The sequence below is a fragment of the Acomys minous genome (assembly GCF_964271855.1).
Source record: "Acomys minous genome assembly, chromosome: 9".
NCBI lineage: Eukaryota > Metazoa > Chordata > Mammalia > Rodentia > Muridae > Acomys > Acomys minous.
In genome coordinates this window covers 21,496,018-21,518,639 of record NC_140490.1, presented here as the reverse complement: position 1 = coordinate 21,518,639, position 22,622 = coordinate 21,496,018, and the positions used below count along the sequence as shown (strand labels likewise).

Below are 22,622 nucleotides of genomic sequence, written 5' to 3'. Positions count from 1 at the left end.
GTTTTTTGTAGGGAAATGCTGTAAAACTTTGATGACATTGTACATTTGGAAAGAGTATAATGCCCATGATTTTAGGAAATGGTAGCAATATTTAAACCAGATCAGTTTCGGACTGTCATGCAGCTCATAGATTCTTAGAGCATAAGCTTGCTACCCAGGAATTTGCTTTAAATCCATTAAAAACTGGATAAAGTTTCAGAATCCACTTTCATTCTAGGTCTCAGTCATATGAACAATGCAGATGTACAAAGTAGAGATACTTTATATATTGGGGGAAGAAAAAAACCCCAGATTTGTAGATTGCCTTCTGACCTGGAGAATGGCAGAAGGGGAGAGTGGAGTTGGCCCCTGTGCGTGGTGTATATGGACCTGCTAACTTCAGCACCAATTTCTCCATGTTCGGGATTATTGTGGTTGAAATGCTGGCAGACAGTAAACTCAGGGGTAAGGATGCTCTTTTTTACTGATATTTTTTAAAAAATCTCTTAATTAGGGTTTCTTTTGCTGTGAATAGACATATGACCACAGCAACTCTTACGAAGGAAAACACTGACTTGGGGCTGGCTTACAGTTTCAGAGGTTTAGCCTATTATCATCATGGTGGGCTTCATGGTGGGCATCACAGTGGCGTGCAGGCAGGCATGGTGCTGGAGGAGCTGAGAGTTTTACTTCTTAATCCACAAGTAGCAGAAGGAAGACTGAGACACAATGGCCAGAGTTGAGCTTCTGAGACCCCAAAGTCCACCCCCAGTGACCCGCTTCCTTCAACAAGGTCACACCCCCTAATAGTGCCACTCACTATGTACCAGGCATGCAAACACATGAATCTATGGGGGCCACTCCTGTGCAGACCACCCCACCCTTCCCATTTATCAGTAACTTCTCCAAGTTCTGATGTTCATATAGAAAAGACAACCGCTGGTTCTGGGGAAGCTGGCCTTGTGGTAGGGGAAGCATTCATGCCTAACAACCCTTTAGGTAACTGCATGGTGCTATCAAAAGCACACTGTCTGGTAATGAATAAAGCAGAACTTACTTCTGGCCAGTTTAAGCTATAAAACTGTATCTCTAGAATACCCCCTAAACCACAGTAATTGGTCTTTAGAACAAGATTATTTAAAATCAAGAACTGTATCAGTACTAGGAAGCCAAAAGGAGGCGAGCATCATTGGGACTCATAACTAGAAGTGAATGTGCAGTCAGGCGCTACCTCCTCTGATGGACAATGCCCTCTCACCCCCGTCTCTGCCCTGACATTGCCAGCTCAGTAGGATTCAGGCTTTTAAGACTGCCTCAACTTTTGTCCCAGTATGCCACCTTGACAGGATCTATCCAAGACCCTTCCTCTAAAATGGTTCCAATCCTCACACTGGAACTTGGTGCTCATTTTTATGACATATCCTTTTGAAATGTTCATCTGGTACTGCAGTCTGGGAGAGATTTTGTGCTCATAGGGAAGATACCTTCATCTCTTTGCAAAAATTCTTACCACATGTTGACCCTCCTTCGGTCAAAATGCATCCAGCTCTCGATGAAGGAGAACTCAGGCAAAGAGAAATTTCTTTAAGATCTACTTCTGTCTTCAGAACATTGTCATCCTTGAGAAGAGTCATTTGTCCCAGTAAAATGTCAAACACACTCACTGTTCCCAGTATGGCATGTCCTATGTAGGCTGCGGGAGGGAGCCATCCCATAAATAATAGCACTCGGAGGAGGAGATGACTCTTGCTCTTCCCACACTGACACCTCCAGCTTTGGCTCTGCTGGCTGTGGTGAGACTTTGCACCTAAAGGAGGACCTGATGTAAGCAAACTTGTTCTGCATCTGAAGCGGGAAGCCACTGGCAGAGCAGAGGGTGGATCTGCAGCCACAGTAGTGGCTTTGGGTCTATGCAGTATATTAGCAACCCTCTTTCCTGTTTCCTAGGGAGCATATGCGGTTTTTGTTTGCCACAGCGGGAGATTGCTACAAACATCTGGAAGCTAGAGTCTAATGCAGTGAATCTGATCAGCATCTGTTGTGCAGATCACACCTGCAATGAATACTTATACAGTGAACACTGTTCCACGGGAGTCCTGCCCTTTTTGTGTGTGGACTACCTACTTATCTTTATGATCTAGGCCCCCGGACTAGAGAGAGTTTCTTAAAAGACATTTTACATAGCTTAGCAGAATACCTCTGTGCTCTGAAGAGTATGCGGAAACACTTTCCTCAGCTAATATATGTAGCATTTTCCATGTATCTTTTATAGAACTTTTAGGTGGTTTAGAGTGATGATTATGCTGTTGATGTGTATGTATGCATGTGACTGTAGGGGATTATGTTGGCTATGTTAATTTTTAACTCTTCACTTGACCCAACCTAGTTATACCCTAGAAAAGAATCTCAGTTGAGAAACTGCCTACATTAGATTGGCTCCTGAGCATGGCTATTGGTTGTTTTGTTGTTGTTTGTTTGTTTGCTCTCTTTCTTTCTTCCTTCCTTCCTTCCTTCCTTTCTTCCTTCTCTCCTTCCTTCCTTCCTTCCCTCCTTCCCTCTTTCCCTTCTTCCTTCCTTCTTTCCTTCCCTCCTTCCTGCCTTCCCTCCCTCCTTCTTTTCTTCTTTCCTTCCCTCCTTCCTTCCCTCCCTCCTTCCTTCCTTCTTTCCTTCTCTTCTTCCTTCCTTCTTTCCTTCCTTTCTTCTTTCCTTCTTTTCTTCCTTTCTTGAAAACTGCTTTACATCTTTACAGTCTAGGTCCTTTTTTCCTTTGGTGCATTAAGCCAGGAATCCCTAGGGAAGGAACTCGAGGCAGCTCAGGCAGCCTTCTTTCTGTTAGTCCTCTGGGTGGAGTAGGCTGGCGCTTTAGCTGAATCCAGGCGCCTTTCCCTGTGGCCTCCTCTTTCTTCTGGTCATTTTCCTTCACCCACTTCAAGAAGCTGGGTCTGCTCTCAGGGTGCTTGATGCGCTCAGCTCACACAAGATTCCCTTGGCAAGAATCCTGCCCTTGACTTGCTTGTTTCCCATGATGCCCATGGCTAACACATGGCACTCCCTTGACGGCTACAGTGTCACCTCCTTGATGCCAAAGGAACACCTCCATATTTCCTAAAAGGCCTGGGGAACATAGAGCGTCCCCTCTCTTTCCCTTTGTGTTTGTCATTTTGGTGAGTTACTAGAAGATGGCTTATGGCCAAACGATGGAAACTTCCTTGCCTTAGTTGTTGACTGATAGAGGAAAGTCCAGTCCACTGTGGGAAGCACCATTCTCTTACACTGTATAAAAAAATCAGAGTATGATCCTGCCTGCCTGCCGTCCTCTGTGGTTCCTGCTTCACTTCATTGGCTGCAAAGTTAGCTCCTTGGATGGAGGTTACGCTTTGTGGAATAGCAAGCAGGTCTCCTTTCAAGTTCTTGTCTTGTGTTTCCACCTTAAATTCCTTCAAAGGTGAACTGTAACCTGCAATTGTAAAACGAATGAGCACTTTTGTTCCCCCAACTTCTTTCGCTCACAGCAACAGAAATGAAATTAGGACAGCAATGTTTGAAATGTTTTTTTTATGAATTATAATTTTTATATTCAATGTCCTATGCTTACAGAGAATATATATCATTTTCCTCTGTATTATTTGAATTGTTAGTATTAAAGTTTATCTGGCCACAGTAGTCGTGGAATAGGCCAACTGAACATAGGAGGGACATCTCACCTCCGAGGAGGAGTGGGATGATAACTAAGTCTGGCACTGAGGGGCTTGGAATTGCTGTCTAGTCCAGACACCAGGAGTAGTGACTTCCTTGGCAGGAAGAAGAGGCGGCACAGTGTGTTTGGATGATCAAAAGTAACTTAACATAGCTGGACCACACTTCTTGCTCCGTTTACAATACCAATTTCACAGCAGGGAGCTTTTTTTATGTCTTCTAGCAATCAAATATATTATGTAGTTAAAACTTGAGTGACATTTTGACTTCCATACTGTAAACGTTCTCCCCTGGTCCCTTATGACTTGCAAGTGGCAATAACGATTATCTGTGTTATTTCAAAATGTAGTTCCTGGCCAGATCATGCTGAGCACTGATTCTCAGTCACTGAGAGTGCTGAGCCAAACCAAGAGATGAAAGTTCGTGTTTAAATAAATCCTGGCTTCTAGGTTAGGACCTTATATTCTGTATTTAATCTCATCATGGTAGATTTCAAAACAGGTTTTCGTATAATCACCTATAAAACACCCCTAAAAGATTTAAATTAAATCATCTGGAGTGCCTGACCGTGGCTGCCACCCTGATGGGCGCTGGCATATTGACATCTGTCCGTCTCAGTTGCCAGATGTTGCCTGCAGTTTTGTGAGAGGGATTAGAAGTGGTGGAGCCTTTGCATTTTTCAGTCTGGAGATGATTCTGTTTGTCTTCCCACACACTCCCCAGGCCATTTGATTTGAATCAATCTTATTTATGTGGGAAGGAAACGTTTCTGTCTGTCTTTTCCACTTACTCTATGTTTGGCAGTGGATCTTGCTTTGCTGTGAAGAGTTTATGCATATCCACATTAGCACTTATCAATGTATATTGTGAGGGAAGTCCATAATTCAAAACTTATATAATACATGTGTAAGTGTCCCCCACAAATAGTAGTTAGTGGGGGTTATATGTTCCTGGGCCTACAACTCCACAGCATCTCCCTATTGTACTAATATTATAGTATTGTTTCCAGCATTTCTTTTTCCTTTTTTTTTTTTACTAGATTATTCAACTTATATAAACCAAAATATATGACTACTTTAAGCAGACAATTTAACAGAAGCTTAATTCTGAATTAATGGCTGGAATATATACATATATATGTCATATGTATATATCTGTCAATTTGGGACTTTGTAATACTGTTTATATTACATCTCCTGTTTAGGTTGCTGGTTTTTAAAAACAAGTAACAACACAAACATGTAACTTGGTTAGTGTAGTTATGGTTCATAAAGAGTTTATAATTCTGATAAAAAATGATGTGATAGTATTCTAAGTTGAGGATCCCAAGATGTCTCACCTGCCTGGTGTTCCATACCTTGACTATTGCCGATGAGTGTGACTGCAGTGGATTTGGTATCAATGGTTAAGTTACATTACGCAGTTCAATTGACTTTAAAAAATAGAGATGAAGCTTCAGTCTCAGCAGGCCACTCTGGGCCCTGGGTAGTTGGCTCTGTTGGTCTTCTTGCAGAACCCCTGTCCCCTCCAGGCCTTTCTCTCCTTCCCCCCCCCCCCCACTTTCCCACAAGATTCCCTGTGTTTGGCTGTGAGTTGCAGCATCTGTTTTAATTCACTGCTGGGTGGAGCCTCTCAGAGGACAGCTATGCTAGGCTCCTGTCTGCAAGTAGAGCCTAGTGTCATTAATAGTGTCAGGGCTTGGCTCTCGCCCATGGGGTGAGTCTCAGGTTAGGCCAGCATAGACTGGACCTACTCTCTCTACACAGATGTCACTGATAGGAAGCTCAGGTTTCATGTGGGTCTCCTAGTAAGGGAGTAGGGGCTGTCTCTGACATGGAGTTTGTTGCCTACTTTTTGATCCCTTCTCCCTAGCAGGGCGGCCTTGCCAGGCCACAGGGGAAGAAGATGCGCTCAGTCCTGATGTGACTTTATAAACTGAGGTGGATTGGTGGTGTGTGTGTGTGTGTATGTATGTATGTATGTATGTATGTGTGTATGTATGTATGTATGTATGTGGGTGGGGCTTCCTTTCTCTGATGAACAGGGGAGTGGGAAAGAGGGAGAGAAGGTAGGACCAAGAAGAGAGGAGGGAGGGGGGCTATGATCAGGATATAAAGTAAATAAATACATTAATTAATTAGAAAAAAAAGAAGCAGAGATGGTCTGCATACATGGGATGTAATGACACCAACACCTTGAGCTTGGCTATTGAAGTTAGAGACAGGGAAGTCAGTGGTTGCCAAGACCAGGAAATTTCAATGCATCCTAAATTCTCTTTTGTCGACTTGAGAATGGAGAGGCCATGGGGCAACGGCTGCAGGCAGGCCCTGAGGCTGCCAGTGGTTTCTCATATGTACCAGCAAAGAAGCAAAATTATAGTTCTAAGCTTCTGCAGATCCAAATTTGTACAGCAGTAAGAGGATGCTTGCGCATGCCTTTGGTACTAGAGCCTCCAGACAAGTGTTCATCCCGGCTGACACCTTGACCTCATCACTCAGGATACACTCCAGATGTCTGTGTAGCACTTCTGGACCTACACAACTGTGATTGACAAGTGGCTGTTGTTTTAAGCCAGTAAACTGGATGTATTTTGTTACACAGCTGTAGGAAGTAGATTCAAGTGTACATTAAAGTAACTGATCAGAAATTCAGTTGCACGTAAACAGGACTGGAGTTCGGAGGATGTGGACAAGGATAATTATGGTCCCCTAAAGGAGTATTGTCTGCAACAAAACCCTTGAATTCTCGGGTTGGGAGTCATTAGAGTGCCTATGAAGTTTTACAGTTTGAGAGAGATTTTGTTATTTTTAAATGTTTGCTAAGAGTCAACTGTTTTTACATCGTTTATGTTATGTTATTTCAGATCAAGTAGCTGAAATTGTCAAGAATGTGGTATTACATGTTTGTGTCCATTTCTCTAGGAAATCTGGACTTTAGTAATAGAAACAACAGGTCTTATTCATCCTTTTATTCCTGAAACCAACACAGTTTCATTGGAATGTTATAGTTGCTTGATAAATGTTAGTTAGAAAATTGAAATGAAACGGACTGAATGAACAATCTGTCCAAAGTTCTGGATGCATTCAATGCAAGTAAACAAGTAGGAATGGCTGTGTTCCAATAAAACTTTATTTTGCAAACAGCCAGATTGGCCCATGGGCTGTAGTTTGCGGAATTCTGGTGTAAATCAAAGGTTATTATAGCCTATAGGCAATTCTGTCATGTAGACACCTTCATGGAACATATGAAAGTGTTTTTCAATGCATTCTAAACATTTACTAGAGGTGAACAAGGTATATACTTCTTTTCGAGAACACAATTTACTATTTGACTCAGACATTCTTCCTAGTGAAATGGGAAGTTATCCATTCCCAGGGGTGAGGTCTTCCCTACTTCCTGTTATATTCTATAGCTTTTTTGTGAGTAATTCTGAATGAAGCAAAGCTAAAGCAAACAGGATATGCAGGGATGAATAGTACCCATTGACAAGGGCTGGAGATAGTTCTCCCTGTAGTGCTAAAATATGACGCTAAATTCTTTAGGCCTCATATGATACACTAATGTATAAAAGCGTATGAAGGGTGGCACACACCACAGCTCTCTACATTATAAATGTTTTTGAGCTTAAGAACAGCTGGAGGCGCAGCTACAGGCAAGGTGAGAAGGTAGGAGTGGAGGAACAAAGAGCCTCTGCCATCCTGCCATGTTTACAACATTTTCTTAGAGTTTTTAAGGGGTCTCACAAATTCTGTAGGGGAACTAAATGTGCAGTCATTTACTGGGGCTGCTTAAGTCACTGGTCCTTCCTATAGGAATTCTTTCTTTCTTTTTAAATAAGATGCAGGCATTGATTTAGCCACAACTTGTTCACAAGATTTATTTCAGAAAAAAAATTATTTTTCTGACCAATGAAAATATTCCAGAATGATGAATGATCCAAATAAGTGATGCTATAATTATGCATGGAAAGTCATCAGTGTAAATGGTATCATAAAAGAATAGTGAAGTACTCATGCTGTTTTGTTAATTGAAAAAAACTATAAGGTATAAGTACAGAAATGTATCACAATGTGTGTGTGTATGTGTGTGTGTGTGTGTGTGTGTGTGTGTGTGTATGTGTGTGTCTGTATCTGTACTATTGTCTGTGAACCTCAGTGCTGTTGCTTGTAAGATTTTTTAAACTCCAGTCATGCGTATGTTAGTCAACTGTCCATCATTGCTATCACTGTCCTGAGAAAAGCAACATAAAAGAAGAGAGATTTGTTTATTTATTTATTATTCTGATTAATGTTTTCAGAGGTTTCAGGCCTCTGTCTATAGGCTCCATTGCTTCTAGGCCTGTGGTTAGGCAGAATATCATGGTGGTGGAATGTGTGGTGGAAGACTATGTACCTCAGACAGAAAGTAAAAGACAAAGATGGATAGAGAAATCATGGGAGGAAAGAAAGGCCTGGAAACAAAATATCCCCTTCAATAGTGTGTTACTTCAACAAGGCCCTGCTCCAAAGTTTCATCACTTCTCAATAGGAGTGCAAACTGATGGAAGCCAAGCCTTTAGTACATACTCTTTGGTGGACATTTCAGGTTCAGACTGTAAAAAGCAAGTTAATTACATTACATTTGGTTTGATTCCCCCATCTCTACAAGGATGATAGGTTCATATCTCACATATGACGTGAGTTTTCTCAACATAGATGGGACGAGTTAAATACTTATCACAGTTAACCCATGAAAGATTATTATTTTAGACTAAAAATAAGAATATAAACCCCAAATCTATCAATTCTTTTAAGTATAAAGCAAAGAACTTGGGGAGCAAGTGCTGGAACTAATTTGTACAGATCATTTTAAATTTATCTTTAAATTACATACTACAAAATGTACTCTTTGCAGTTTGCGTTTCTATGAGTTTTAACAGAAGCTTAGAATTGTGTGATCCCCTCCGTCATCGCGACACAAGACAACTCTGTTAGCTCAGCAACTTCCATTGTGCTGCTCTCTTCCTGGCCAGTCTCTACTCCCACCTCCAGCAAGCATTCGTTTATCCCCTATTCCCATGATTTTTAAAATATATTTTATTAATTTAATCATATTACATCTCAATTGTTAGCCCATCCCTTGTATCCTCCCATCCCTCCCTCCCTCCTGCTTCCCCCCTACTCCTCTCCCCTATGACTGTGACTGAGGGGGACCTCCTCCCCCTGTATATGCTCATAGGGTATCGAGTCTCTTCTTGGTGACCTGTTATCCTTCTTCTGAGTGCCACCAGGCCTCTCCATCAAGGGGACGTGGTCAAACATTCTCCTGTGGTTTTTTAAACCTTCTCCAAAACATAGAACTGGAGTCAGGCAGTTTTTGTATGAATCTTTTGTGTCTGGCTTCTTTCACTTATCACAATGCATTTGAGGCTTATCAATCTTACAGCTATCAATAGTGTATTATAAAGCTATGACTTCTAGATGTAGTTTTGCAGATAACCTCATTTTTGAAAAACCTTCCATGTTATAATCTCATAACCATACAGGTCTTTGATCCATGAAGTTGCCCTGAAGCCGTAGTTGTGACAGGGCAGAATACTGACACTAAAGAAGATGAGGAAGTGAAGAATTGGAAAGCCGGAAAGCCAGAAAGCTGATGTTTTGTCCAACTCAAGTGGCAGAAATGAAGAGAGAATTCAGAGCCTTTGATGCTAAACTTGCAAAGTTATTCTGGAAGTGAGATGGGTAGGAGGTTAATTAAAAAGTCCTCAAAGGAAAGATGAGACATGCTTGTGTATATGTGCATATGAATTGCATGTGTGCTGAAAGGGCATGGAACAAACAGAGTGGGGAAGGAAACCAGTCCTTGTTTTATGTTTACAATGAGACTGGCCTCTGTTCAATGTTGTTGCCATTTGTAATAGGGATGAGTGTGTGTGTGTGTGTGTGTGTGTGTGTGTGTATGTGTGTGTGTGTGTCCCTCTCCATTTTCTAGATTTTACTGTAAAGTGTATCTAGAATAGAGAGTGCCTGAGAGCAGACACTGACTTCTTCCTGGATCAGACATATGGAGCTGGATGAAATTTTAAAGGTGTGAGTTGACCCTGTTGAGTATGGAGGTATGAAGTTTCCCCCAGAGCCTGAGCTTTCTCATTGCTTGTCGCTTATCTTTTATTTCTTAAGAAACACAATACTTTATTTTAAAGTAAATCTCAGATAAGTATGCATTAAAATTTTTTGAGCAAAGAAATGATACAATTTTACACATTAAAAAAAACAGATTTAGGCCTTTAAAATGGAATCTTTTGAATCTACATGACATATCCATCTATTTACTTTTATAAGGCAGTGAACAAAGTAAATATTTTACTTTAACAGGAAAAATTAATATTTATGGTTTATAATGTGAAATTTAGAAAAAAATGGAGTGAAGCATTTATTTTCTCATTTAAGTTGGTTGTAGTAATAACTGCTTTTACTCATTCATATATCAGCTCATTTTATTCTGTATTATTTTAAATCTCCCTCAAAATATTTTTTATAGATGTTGACTGAGTGTCACAGATACAGAACTAGTTAAACACTCGGGGTAATTGATATACTTGTCTATTTACAGATACTGTAAGATAATCTTCTAGTAAACATGGAGCTTACCATATTTGTTATTTGCTGTGTTCAAATCTAAACTCTTAGAAAATGGTATTATTGAGGAACCATAATTGAGCTTTTGGCTTGGCATTTCATTTCCGTTTGTAATTCAAACATTTGTTGTACATTTCTCTGTGGTTTATACATTTTTTTTTTCATTTCAATGCCACAAGACCTTTATTTAGAATTTGAAGCTAAACATTTTTTCTTTGAATAATTCATCCTTTAATCCATCTTTTGATGCTTTTGTAGTCTCTATAATCAAGGCTGTGGGGACTGCACGGAGTGGGCTAAGTGTGATGGTAGTTGACACACTAGCTTGTTGTCAGATAAGTCCTCTAGTTAGAGTGCCAGCACAGATTAGTGCAGAGCGAGAAGAAGATAGAAAAGCACTGTCTGCAGTGCTTACAAAATCAGTAGCTCCAGATAAGCAAAGCACCGGAGGCACTGTCCCAGTGTGGAGCTGCGGGGATATCATGAACATCAATTGTAGCAATTGAAATTGCCTTATGGCTCACAGGAGGTGCTAATTTGCCCAGACATCTTTTGGCAAACTCTTGTGTAGCATCTGCTTGCTTCTGTTGTTATTTATCTGCAGTAGTGCCTGCAGCTAGTGAGATATCTTTCTGGACCTGCCTCTTCCTAACTGGAAATAAGGACTTGAGGAATATAGGAAATGTCAGTAGCAACAAGCAACTCAAATTCCTCAAGATAAAGACCGTGCCTGGGAAGAGTCGAGCAGGCAAGTGAAGATTACTGACTCGGCATTCATAATAAATTTACAGGGCTGCAGAACAAATCAAGCCAAACCATCTTTATCGTTTTTCTAGGTAGATGTGCAAGATTAAAGAAAGGAATTCAATAGCGGTAATATCTGGAATTGAGTAAATCATCTAATTCAGTGTCTCCACAAATCTTTGAGGGCAGTGGGTTGGGGGAAGGGCAGAGGGAGAACCACAGCGAGAATTGGCTATGAGCACTGTCATGTGGATTCAATTTAACTGTTGTAATAAATTACAATGGAACAAGGTCCATTGGGATGATGTTGGGATCAGTAGAAGGTCAGCCTGTAGCATCTCCAGCAGTGGTCTGGAAGAATGGATAACACACGTTATTAAGCTTGGCAGGCCAGGAGGTTTTGGAACTGTTGTGGTACACTGCCACTGCCGTCGGCTTTCTGAAGAGCCTTTTGGGTCTGTGGCACCCTAGGGACTGCTGCATGAAGTTAGAATATAGACAATGGTCTGAGTGATCAATTTGTTTAAATAATGATAGCCATAGGTCTATATCTTATAGAGAATTTACAAGTCTTCCATGAATATCACTCTGTCCGTTTTCATGGGTTATTTCTTTTAATCCCAATGGCAACCCTTACAGAGGGCAATGCAGTTGGTTATGGTTAGAGGCAGTCTGGATTTCACTCTTAAACTCTGTGCACGGATAACTATGTACTCTTGGAGAAAGACTGTGTTCATTTATTTCTTAATTCATTTGACAGTCATATTCAATGTGCTAAGGACAGTCCAAGTAGGGTAGATTATCTGCAACAATTTAAAAAATGGTTGAGATCCTGTCTCTCATTAATATAGTTATAAAATAAACACATGGTAAAGATTTTACTTAACTCACTAATCTGTGAAGGACCAAGGGTGAAATTGAAACTATACAACAAGTCTGGCAAACATAGAGTTTGGGAAACTAAAATGAATGTATTAATGGAAGTGGAGCTGTATTCCCCATAGTATAGAGAGAAAGTGAGTCACTTTTATTGGACAGTTCCGAGTCTTCACCTTTGTAGATTAGAACTTGTTTCATTATTATAAGATATTTATACTTTATCAAGTTGTACAGTTGCTCAAAGACTGGAAGACTAGTATCAGATACTCTAAGAAAATAAGGTCACAGTAACAGCTTTCTTCTAAAGCCCAGCTCTAAGGAGAGAGATATGAAGTAGCCTTATAGAGTTTGATTTAGAATAAAACTTAACTACAGAGAACGAACATGTCTATCTCTCTGCATTGGTCAGTATAATTGTCATTTTGACGTGATCTGGAACAAACTAAAAGACAAGTTTCCAGGCATACCTATGCCTTTGAAAATTTATCTTGATTAGGTTAATTGGGGCTATAAGATCCACCCTAAAGAGAGCTGGGTCCATTCTCTGGCTTTGGGTTCTGGATTGCATAAAAAAGATAAAAATAGTTGAGGATAAGGATTCATTGTTCTCTGGTTCATGAAATGTGAGATGACCAATTGCCTCATTTTGCCACCTTGCCTTTCCCACTGTTTTGGACTACGTGCTTGAGCCATGAACCAAAATAAATCCTTACATACTTAAATTGTTTTGTCAAAATATTTTGTTATGGCTAAAGGAAAAGTAACCAGAAGTGGGGTTATGTCTAGGCTAAATCTGGCTATATGGTTCTTAAACGTTGGAATTAATTTTAAGGAGAACTGTGCAAACACAATTGGAATAGGCAAGCCCTCAGATGCTGTAAGCAGAGTGTAATAGCTCATTCTTAGGGGAGATTGGCCAAAAGGAATGGTGGGAGAAACTCATGAGGCTTAAGTGCAGAACCTAGACTCTGTCAGAAGCTAGGTTAGGGGCCATTTGTGTGATATTGTGTTCAACCATTTGGCTTCATTCTGTCTATATCCTGGAAGAAAATAGGTTAGTTTGTGTGGCAGAGGAAATTTGAAGACACAGAGCATCCGGCTGCTGCCTGGTTACTTTTTACTCTGCCCATATCAAGGACTACAGTGAAAAAGAGTAAAATCTTGGGCAGATGCGCACACACACACACACACACACACACACACACACACACGCATGCACACACCCATGCACGCACACACACACACACCACAGTTTGTTGTTAAGGAGGAAAAGAGATTAAGCAAACTAAACTTTGCACCCAAAGTTGGTACCAAAAAAGGTCTGTAACTGTTAAAGAGAAACATCTTTCTCTGCACTGGGACAATAGGATATGTGCCCTGAGAGCAAGACCTCATCCATCAAAAGTACCAACTGTGAAAATGCAAGCTTGTTTGAAGAGAATGAGCCTAAACTGAAACAGATACCACCACTGAAGGGGCGCCTCGCTCCTGAAGAGCATCTGCCTATGGAAGTGTTTCTCCAGGGTCAGCATACCAAACCGGTGCAACTGTGCTTCAAGGCTACTGGCTCCGGCGACGACAGCAGGAGTTGGTAGTGTCATCCACGTGGTACTGGTTTTGCAAGCATGAGTGATGGATGACTGTTGGGGTCATGCAGTCTTATATCACAGTTGTCACTGACACTGGGCAGTGTGTGCCAGGGTTTGAGTCCTTGTAAGGAAGGCAGGAGAAACTTCATTAGGCTGTGACTGTGAAGCCTGAGTTAGAAAGGTGACCAAAGGGAGTTCCAGATGCCAGTACCTGGGAACATTCACAAAGGCGGCAGCCACCAGGAGTAGAGCCTGTGTAAGAGAGAAGCACCGTGTTCTGCACAGTGGCACAACTCAGAAGTGGGTTACTCAAGCCTTTCGGAATTGGGAGAGTTCCGTCGTGAGAACAAGATAATAGAGATGGCGCTACCAGACCCGGTGTTTTCCCTCTGGCTTGTAGTCTTGCTTTGCTCTGATCTTCCTTCCTAGCCCCACTTCTTCCCTTTTGGAATGGGAACGTTTATTTTCATGTTTTGTTTTTGGTTTTTTTGCCACTGTGCATTGGAAGCATGCAGTTTACTTTTTATTTTATAGGAGCTCATAGGTAAGTGATTTCTCTGTGTTTCAGAGGAGTCACAGACTTCAGATTCTAAACAGCACTGGACCTGTTGAAGACCATGGGGAGATTTGAAGTTGGGGCTGAATGCGTTTTCCTCTATGAGTTGGTCATAAGATTAGAGAAAAAATGGTAGAAGACTATAGCTTGAAAGTGCAGCTGATGGATAACAAAGTGCAGAGTTCTGAAGGCCAGCGTTGACTATCAGCTTGAGGGCATCTGGAATCACTTAGAAGGCACTCCTCTAGGCACACCTGACCATGCCTTTTAGGGATTGCCGTGGTCAGACTGAGATGGGAAGAGCCATCCTGAAGGAACTTGGTTTGAGCTTACATAAAAAGGAGGACACTAGCTGAATGTGAAGTGTCATTATGCTCCTCTTTCAGATTATGGTGCCCTTCTAAGCTCCGGCTGCCTTTTCTTCTCCATCATGGTGGGTTACACCCTCAAATTATGAGCCAATAAGGCCTTTCCGTCCTTAAATGTTGGGATGTTTTGTCTTAGCAATGGGAAAATATCTAAGATGTTCTCTAAATGGTTCAGAGGGGAATTTTGAGCAAAAATAGAAATCCAAATAAGAATTTTTAAGCACTAAGTCAGTTTGGCTTTATGTGTGTGTGTGTGTGTGTGTGTGTGTGTGTGTGTGTGTGTGTGTGTGTGTAAACTTAAGCCCAGAGACCTAGTAAAGTTGCCAAAAGTCACTTACGTCCTTATCTCAAGGACTTATCCCTTTCTTGACCCTGGGCTTATGGAGAGTGCTGAGGTCCCAGACAAAAATGTCCATGTTGGAGAAGAAGGACTAAGTGTATCAATCAAGTTTATCTGGAGAAACAGGTTCTGGTATGCATGTTCACATAGGGACTTATTTTAACACATTGTATCACGTGATTCTTGAGGCCTGATGAGGCCCGGGAGAGCTGGGAGAGCTGCTGGTACTGCAGATACAGTCTGAAGGCTGTCTCCTGGAGAATTTCTTCTTAGCTGGGGAAGCTGAGCTGTTTACCTGTATTTAGGCCTTTGTTTGATTGAGTAGGGCCCACCCATACGGTAGAGATTAATGTGTTTTACTTAAAGGCCACTGACTTACATGTATGTTCCAGCCACACAACACCCTAATGAAGCATCTTGAACAATATTTACCTAAGCATCTGAGTATTGTGATCTAGTTGGGTTGATACATAACACTAAGCATCAGAAGACTGTAGAGTGATTAGGGATAGTAGCAGGGTGGCTAGGGAGATCCTGGCCCGAGCCTGGAGGTCAGTGTGGTGAACAGTAGGGTACCATGGGTCTATAGGTGCAATTTCCAACTTTAGGAATTTTCCTAGGACAAGCCGCTGTTGGAGTTAAATTCAAAGGCACAACCACCAAGGAGACAAACAGTAATAGCACTACATCTTTGTACACCTGCATTGTTACTACCTGTGTCTCCCTAAATGTGCAGAGAAGGCATGGCCTCAGAAGGGGTTCCTGGAGCCTTACCATGTGAGAGGGCTTTTCCATACTAATCTGGTTATCAGGCCTAGATATCTTAGTGTAGAAATTCATAACCTGAATTAGTAATTTGTTGAACAAAGACTATCCACCCCCAGAAAGTTGCCTTGACAAAACAGTTCTGGTTTGATCAGTTGTTCTTACATACTCATGCATGGGGGATCCTGGCTGAGCCAACATTGCACTAAGGATATGTGTTTGTGTTCACACGCTATTAGGCAGAACAGAAGATACTGTACATAGGAGTGTTGTTCTCAAGCAGTATTCACACACACACACACACACACACACACACACACACACACACACACACAGGCAATCATCTGTATCTGGAAAAAAAAACAGGTTCTTGTTTAAAAATAATTTTTGAGCAAGTACTTTACTGAAAATACAATTGATAGCATGACTTTGACACCCAGTGACTTAGGGAAGGGTTTAGTGAACATTCTCATAGCGCAAAGTAGTAAGTATTGTTTAAAAACTTTTCCTTACTTGAATATTTTCAGTGGAATAAAGAGTTAAATCATTTTGGGGGCAGAAATTTTTCTCCTCCTCCCCTTCTTCCTCCTTCTTCTTTTCTATTTCATTTTCAATTTCTATTTCATTTATGCAACACACCATTACCCCCATGATCTTACTCATAGGATGAGATATGCATACTGTCACACATCCTGCCTGATTCTAATCTATTCCAGGCTGCTGGCTCCCTAGCATCTCTTACTGAGAAGGGCTCACTTGGTGGTACCTGTCATCATTTCTGTGCACTTCCTTAATGCCTTTCTGAAAGCTCCAGAACTAGCTCTTATAGCCGCACCACACCTCAGCCCTTCCACGTAGAGTCAGTTGGAAATGAAGATCACATTGGTACTGTCCACCCCTGAAAGTACCTACTGAAGGGAGCACTTGGCCACAGCAGTCACGGCAATACATATTTTTATTGAGTGAGTTATACATGTTTGTTCTGCAGCTGTGCCAGACATCCTGAGAGAAGACGAAGAAGATGTTTATGATGTCCTCACTACCAGGATTGTTATTTTATTTCTCAGCTACTCAGTGAGTGGATCCCTTGTGCCAGGTGTTCTGTTGGAACTTTACGTCTCTGTGGGTGACTACCGTGTCTTCTGCACATTTCCCCCCTATTGCTACCTCTTGATAAAGGCCTCCACTTGCCTTAGCAGGGCTGTAGCCTGGTTTCTTTCATTCCAAATGCCCTCATCCTTCTTTGTTCTAATTGGCTTTTTTCAACCCAATATTGTACCTTTACTACACTGGCCTACTAGGATGAGAATCCTTGTATGTTTTGTGTACAGATGTTCCAGATGTCCATAGCAGCACCTACCACCCACCATTGTGGAATGACTGTCTTACTTTATCCTCATGCCATCTTCCTTTTGGTAAGGTGTGTCCTTTCTTTATATAGACCAAAAAATAAAAATAAAAGGTTTGGTTTGGGGGTTTGCAGTCACCATAAATCCAATAGTTCTGAAAATCCCGATGTTTGACTGAGGAATGGTTGAGGGATGAGATGCTGACAAAAGGAAAGGAGGAAGAGCAAGTGAAAAGTGTCATGTTGAAGGATTACTCTAGAGACACATCATTGTAGCTGTGCCTTTTGAAGTCTGTATGGGTAGCTGCGTGCCAACAGGTACATTAAGTGGGATGGATTCGATGCTATTCAAATGGACACTTGAAGTGGTTTAGATGTTTAACTATGATAGCATTTATAGTTTGGCACAGTTAAAATTTAAATAGATAAAATGCTTTAAGGTTTAGTTGGCACTATTTATGGTGTGTGTGTATGAGGAAAGGGAGAAGAAAAACAAAAGAATTTTATCAGGGCCATAGGAGGAAGGAAAGAACTAGAGTTAAATTTTGGCTTCTTTCTCATCTGTGCCTTAACCCCAATTCCTTAGCCCTGGTTGACCTCTCTTCCTCCCCCCTGCCTCTGTGCTGAACTCTATCCCAGTGCCTGCCCTATAAAGAGGCTGTGAGGATTCATGAGACTGTGTGAAGAGAGAATGGTATCCCCTCCCCCTTTTTTTTTTCTTAAAAGGGAATTCCTAATCCAATGACCAGCGAAGGCGCCATTTCCTTGCTAAACCCTTGACTCATTGCTTATTTCATTTTATGAAGCAAAGAGAGGAGGGTTTAGAATTCCTGTTCCCAAAGCCTGAGAGAGAGCGTGTGCCACAACATCCATCCATCTTCTACTCAGACGTGCTGAGGAGTGACTAGTGATTGCTAGTACTTTGTTCTCGCCTCTTGAAAGCTAATACCCTTTCATAATTATTTCATGTCTGAGTGGCACTAGGAGACTCCAGCTCTCCTAGTTACAATGCCTACAGTAGAAGCAGATTTATTGCAGGTCAGCCTCGAGCCCATGACCTGGTCTGTGTTGTTAATTTGCCTTCCCCCTCTCCTATCTGACATGCCCCATGTGACATGACTAACACTGGGCTGTGACTCTTCCTTTCAATTTGGAGCATGGCAAATTGGGCTTCTCTTGTCGCCCAAGTGTGCAAGCATCCTTTTGACACTAAGGAAACTTTGGAGACCAAATGACATGGCGTGTTTTCCTTCTGTCCTCTTAGGAGGCCCTTCGGCAGTGTTTCTAAGGTGTTGAGCAGATTAACTCTTGAGCCCTAGTAGGGACAGGATTTCCAAATCATTTGTTGTCAAGATGAAGGACAAAGGTTAAGTCCCTGGCCTGGGAAGGCATGGGTCTGAGGGTTCTTAGGGACACAGTAAACATCCATCATTATACCTTGGAGATGAATTATCTGGGAAGGTAATTATGCTCAAGGCCTTGTCCTTGCTTTGCCTTACTTGGCATGTATCTCTTCCAAAGTCCTGGTGGCACAACCTCACACTTAGGTTCGTTGTGAATTTTGTAAAAAATTGGTGCCTCTTCCTTTCTTCATCGAGGGGACCCTAACTCTCAGTTCAGCCCATTACAGTCTGATTCCAGTCCTTTTGTTAGTGGTGTGTAAGTGAGCAGGCAGAATTAAACACAACACTGCTACAGCCCTCAACACCAGTGGATGCAAGGACAGCTGACGAGAGGGGAGACTCAAGTGTGGTGGGTGAAGAAGTAGAAACAGGGTGAATTTTCTACCAAGAGGAGGCTTTCTGCAATGGGGCTCCTGCTGCTTTTGGGCGTATAGGCCTCCAGGGAGTGGCAGGTCTGGAAGCCAACCTTATCCCCTCTGCATTTTGTCAGTGTCACCTGTTCCCCAGGACATTCTAGTAGGAGAAGTGCTGGCTGAGTTCTCAGGGGCAGCCTTCATGACTGTAGTCAGATTTCCTCTGAGAATAGAAGCTGTGGTTGTACACCAGAACCAGACATACCTTTATTTGGCCTTGGATTACAATAAAATTTCCCGATGCTGAAAATTATCAAACTGTTTCATTTTCCATGTACTACATGGTCCAAAATCTGTGTCACCCCCCTGGAAGGGAAGACCATTACTTGTATCAGATATCATCTGTTTGGAGAGAAGATCCCCCAATTTCAAGACAAAGGAGGTTCGTCTCTTCTCCCTCTGAAGTTTTCTCCGTCAGGACACCCTGCCATCCCACAAAGGATACAGGAACCGGGTTCATAGTGTGGAGGTTGCATCATGGTTCTTGTCATCCCCTGGCTGGCTGATGGAAAGAGGCAACCTATTTAGCAGTTGATAATTGATGAGGCTAGTCACTGGGGATGTTATTTCAATTTAAGCTCAGTGGGGCTCTAGTAGTTTCTACACACAGGGCCTGTGTCCCTCCCGAGGTAATGAATGTTATAATCCCATGTTAGCCTCTGCTGCACCACTGAAGAACAGCGTTTCGGAGCTCGATTGTTTTGTGCCATGAAACTACATACATACAACATGAGGGCCATTTTGAATGACTAAGTGAAAACGTATATAGACTGCCCTGAACTTGCTTATGTGTCCCAGAATAGCCTTCTACTCATGGCCATCCACCTGCATCGGCTTCCTGAGTGCAAGACTTATAGGTGTGAGCCACACACTTGTTTAAAAATTGACGTATCCTGAAGTCAAGGCTTTGGGCTATTGCTGGAGCAGTTTTTCTTGCTCACTTGAATATTGAAAAAAATATTTTAAAAAACCATTTGGCTATTTAGGAAAGAGATAACCTCTAGGTAACCATACTGTATCTCAAGCCAGTGTCTCACTGGTTGTATAAAACACACTCTAGTTATTTTATTACCATAAGCCTTAGTTTTCTAATGAGCAGAGTAAAAACACAGAATATCATTTCCACAGGATTGTTAAGAGTGTGTGACGTAGCATAGAGGATATTGAAAACATCTGGCAGGAAAGGGGTAGCTACCTAGCAGAGGACACAGGCTGTAATAAACACTTAACAACCAACAGTTAATCATATTGCATCTCATATTGTCGTACAGTGGAGGGATAGTGATAGCATAGTCACTGTGCTCCATACCTCAGCTTTGCCTGCTTATCGCTGAGTAAAATAGAATGTCGTCATTTGAACAGAGTGGCTCAATTTTTCATGTTTTTACAATGACCTTTATGTGTATGGCTGTTTTACCTACATATATGACTGTACACTGTGTGCATGCCTCGTGCCAACAGCATCCAGAAGACAGAACTGGATTCCCTGGAACTGGAGCTACAGAGAGTTGTGAGCCCCTGCGTGGATGCTGGGAATTGAACCTGGGTCCTCTAGAGCAGCCTGTGCCTTTAACCAGTGAGCCGTCTCCAGGCTCCTTTTTCTGCTAAGCAGTGTTTAGGTATTCTTCTGTCACTCTGGGCCATGAATAGGCACGTAGCTGAGATTTCTCATCAAACACTACCTAGCGGCCCACAAACATCCTGAAATTTGGATACTGTACACAATTTTCTTTCTTTTTCTTTTTCTTTCTTTTCACAATTTTCTTGAAAGGATGACTTTGTGTTATTCTATTCCGTTTTTCCAAAGAGTATAACCTTAATCCCAAAACCCAACTGAATATAATTCTTGCCCTGTAACCAGTAGCCATTGGGTCATTTAGCTTACCAGGAACCTAATGTGAGGGGGCTACAGATGATTCTAAAGGTCTCAGCTGATCAGAGAGAAGCTGTGAGCTGCAGCTAGCCAGCCTGTCTCCTGAGGTATATGCTGTCCCATTTTACCCTTTCCATATCTGTGGTGACGTCAGGGTTGACTGGGACAGCAATGAGGCAGGCTTCTCTGGCTCCCTGTCCAAGGTAACAAGAGCCCCAATGGCACGAAGCCATGCATCATGGAGGAAGTTTGGGCTCTCATGCCTGGTTCTTGTTATGTGTGACCAGGTCACCCTGTGCATCTGTGTGTCTTCCTCCCCCTCCACCTCTAGTGGAAGCCCCTCACACACCTACCCAGCACAATCATTCCTCAGTCTTCTCTTTTTTGGGGGACCTTCAAGTGAATATTCATATCTTTTCTACCATTGGGTTCATGTCTGATGGTTTTGTTATCCAGTGGTAGAGCATAGCACCTTCCTTTAAAATTCTGTTCTTCTAACCACACAAGTCACATACAAGAGAGCAGGCTTCCATCCATCTTTAGGGTGAGAGGCAAGGACTCTGTCATGTTCAGTCACAATAGAATGAACATGAGAAAATAGACCAACGTTTCTGAGCCATGCGTGATTTCCCCATCAGGGTTTCTGTTTGATATCTGCCTGCTCATCTCAATGGCCCCTATGGTCCTCTTTTAACCATGTCTTTCCATGCCTCACCTGACTCCCTCAGTCCAACTTTCATCCCTAAGCAAACGCAGTAGAGTTCAGGTCTCCTCATGAATCTCTCCTGTAGGCCATACCTACAGCCTCTCAAGACTCCAAAGGAAAGGGGCTATGTGACTATCAGTCCGTATGCACGTATCAAGAGTTGCACTCTTCACTAAATGAAACTTCTGCAATCATTGGCTCTTAAAGCTCCATGTCCCCAGCTTTCTGCAGATGTGTTAATGATACAGCTGTGTCCCTATGGAGTAACTCACTCCTGCGTCTCACTTTATAGTATATAAACCTGAGGCAAATCTTCATAGAATCACATAGGAATCTTCTCTCATATTCACTGCACAGGGGCTGTCAAGTAAACTTCAAGATACTCTGCCATTTGTAGCACCAAACATACATAGATATTCTATCTGTGAGACGATGAGGCTGAGCATCAATAAGTTTTCTTCACAAAACCAAGCGGTGAGCCAGGAACTGCTCTGTGCGGCTCTCTCACTCTACCACACGACTGCCCTGACTGAGATGCTGCCCTCTGTTTAACTTAATGAAGACCTAAAGTGGGTCGAAACTGGAATCGAAAGCTGAGTCTTCATGACATCCCACTTGCAGCTTCCTTTCTTGTTACAAGTAATAAAAAGGATAGTGCCCACAGTGCCCACATTTCTCGGGGTTTCCCCTGTAGGCTATACAAGCCCTTAGACAGTGTAATTTATGGTCAGTTTATTATGTCTAGGGAACAGCAGGAGGTACTGTGTCCCACATCTTGGGACAGTGACTGACAAACGAATGTGACCAAGCTCCTTTTGTGTATTATTTAATGTGTGTGGTGCTGATGGACACCAACATCCTGTCGTACCCAAATCCGCATCTTTGTGACTCCCCTCTGAGAACTGGCTTTATTCCTAAGCTCTGGTTCTGAAGATGAATGTTGAAAACGTTTCTGTCTATAAGGAGGATTTAAAAAAAAACCACTAAGTCATTTCTTTTCTGGCAGGCCTGTAACTGACAAGTGGCCAATGGCCATCTCTATCTATATCTGTTTCTCAAAATTCCTCATAAAAACAAGCTACGGCCATTTACCAAGTTTCAGTTTAGGATTGAATTTTACCGCTGGTTTATCATGTCTGCCCCTGAAAATGAGGGCTTTTAATGAAAATGTAGAAACTTCTTAACCTCTTGGTAATTTTTTCCATTATTCCACTTACCTAAGTTCAGGAAAGGCCTTACAAACGACTGTTGACCTTCCTATTGAATCTCTGAAGTGCCGGTTACATTCCTTCTGGAACAAGCAGGATAGAGTTCTTCACTGAGCGCTGGGCCCAGGGAAGCAT

General features: G+C 42.0%; 1 protein-coding gene across 20 annotated transcripts in view; it reads left to right on the top strand.

The window, feature by feature from the left end:
* ERC2 (ELKS/RAB6-interacting/CAST family member 2) overlaps nucleotides 1–22,622 on the top strand; it is an 869,527-nt gene that overhangs the window by 364,716 nt on the left and 482,189 nt on the right. The gene's annotated exons all lie outside the window — the stretch shown is intronic.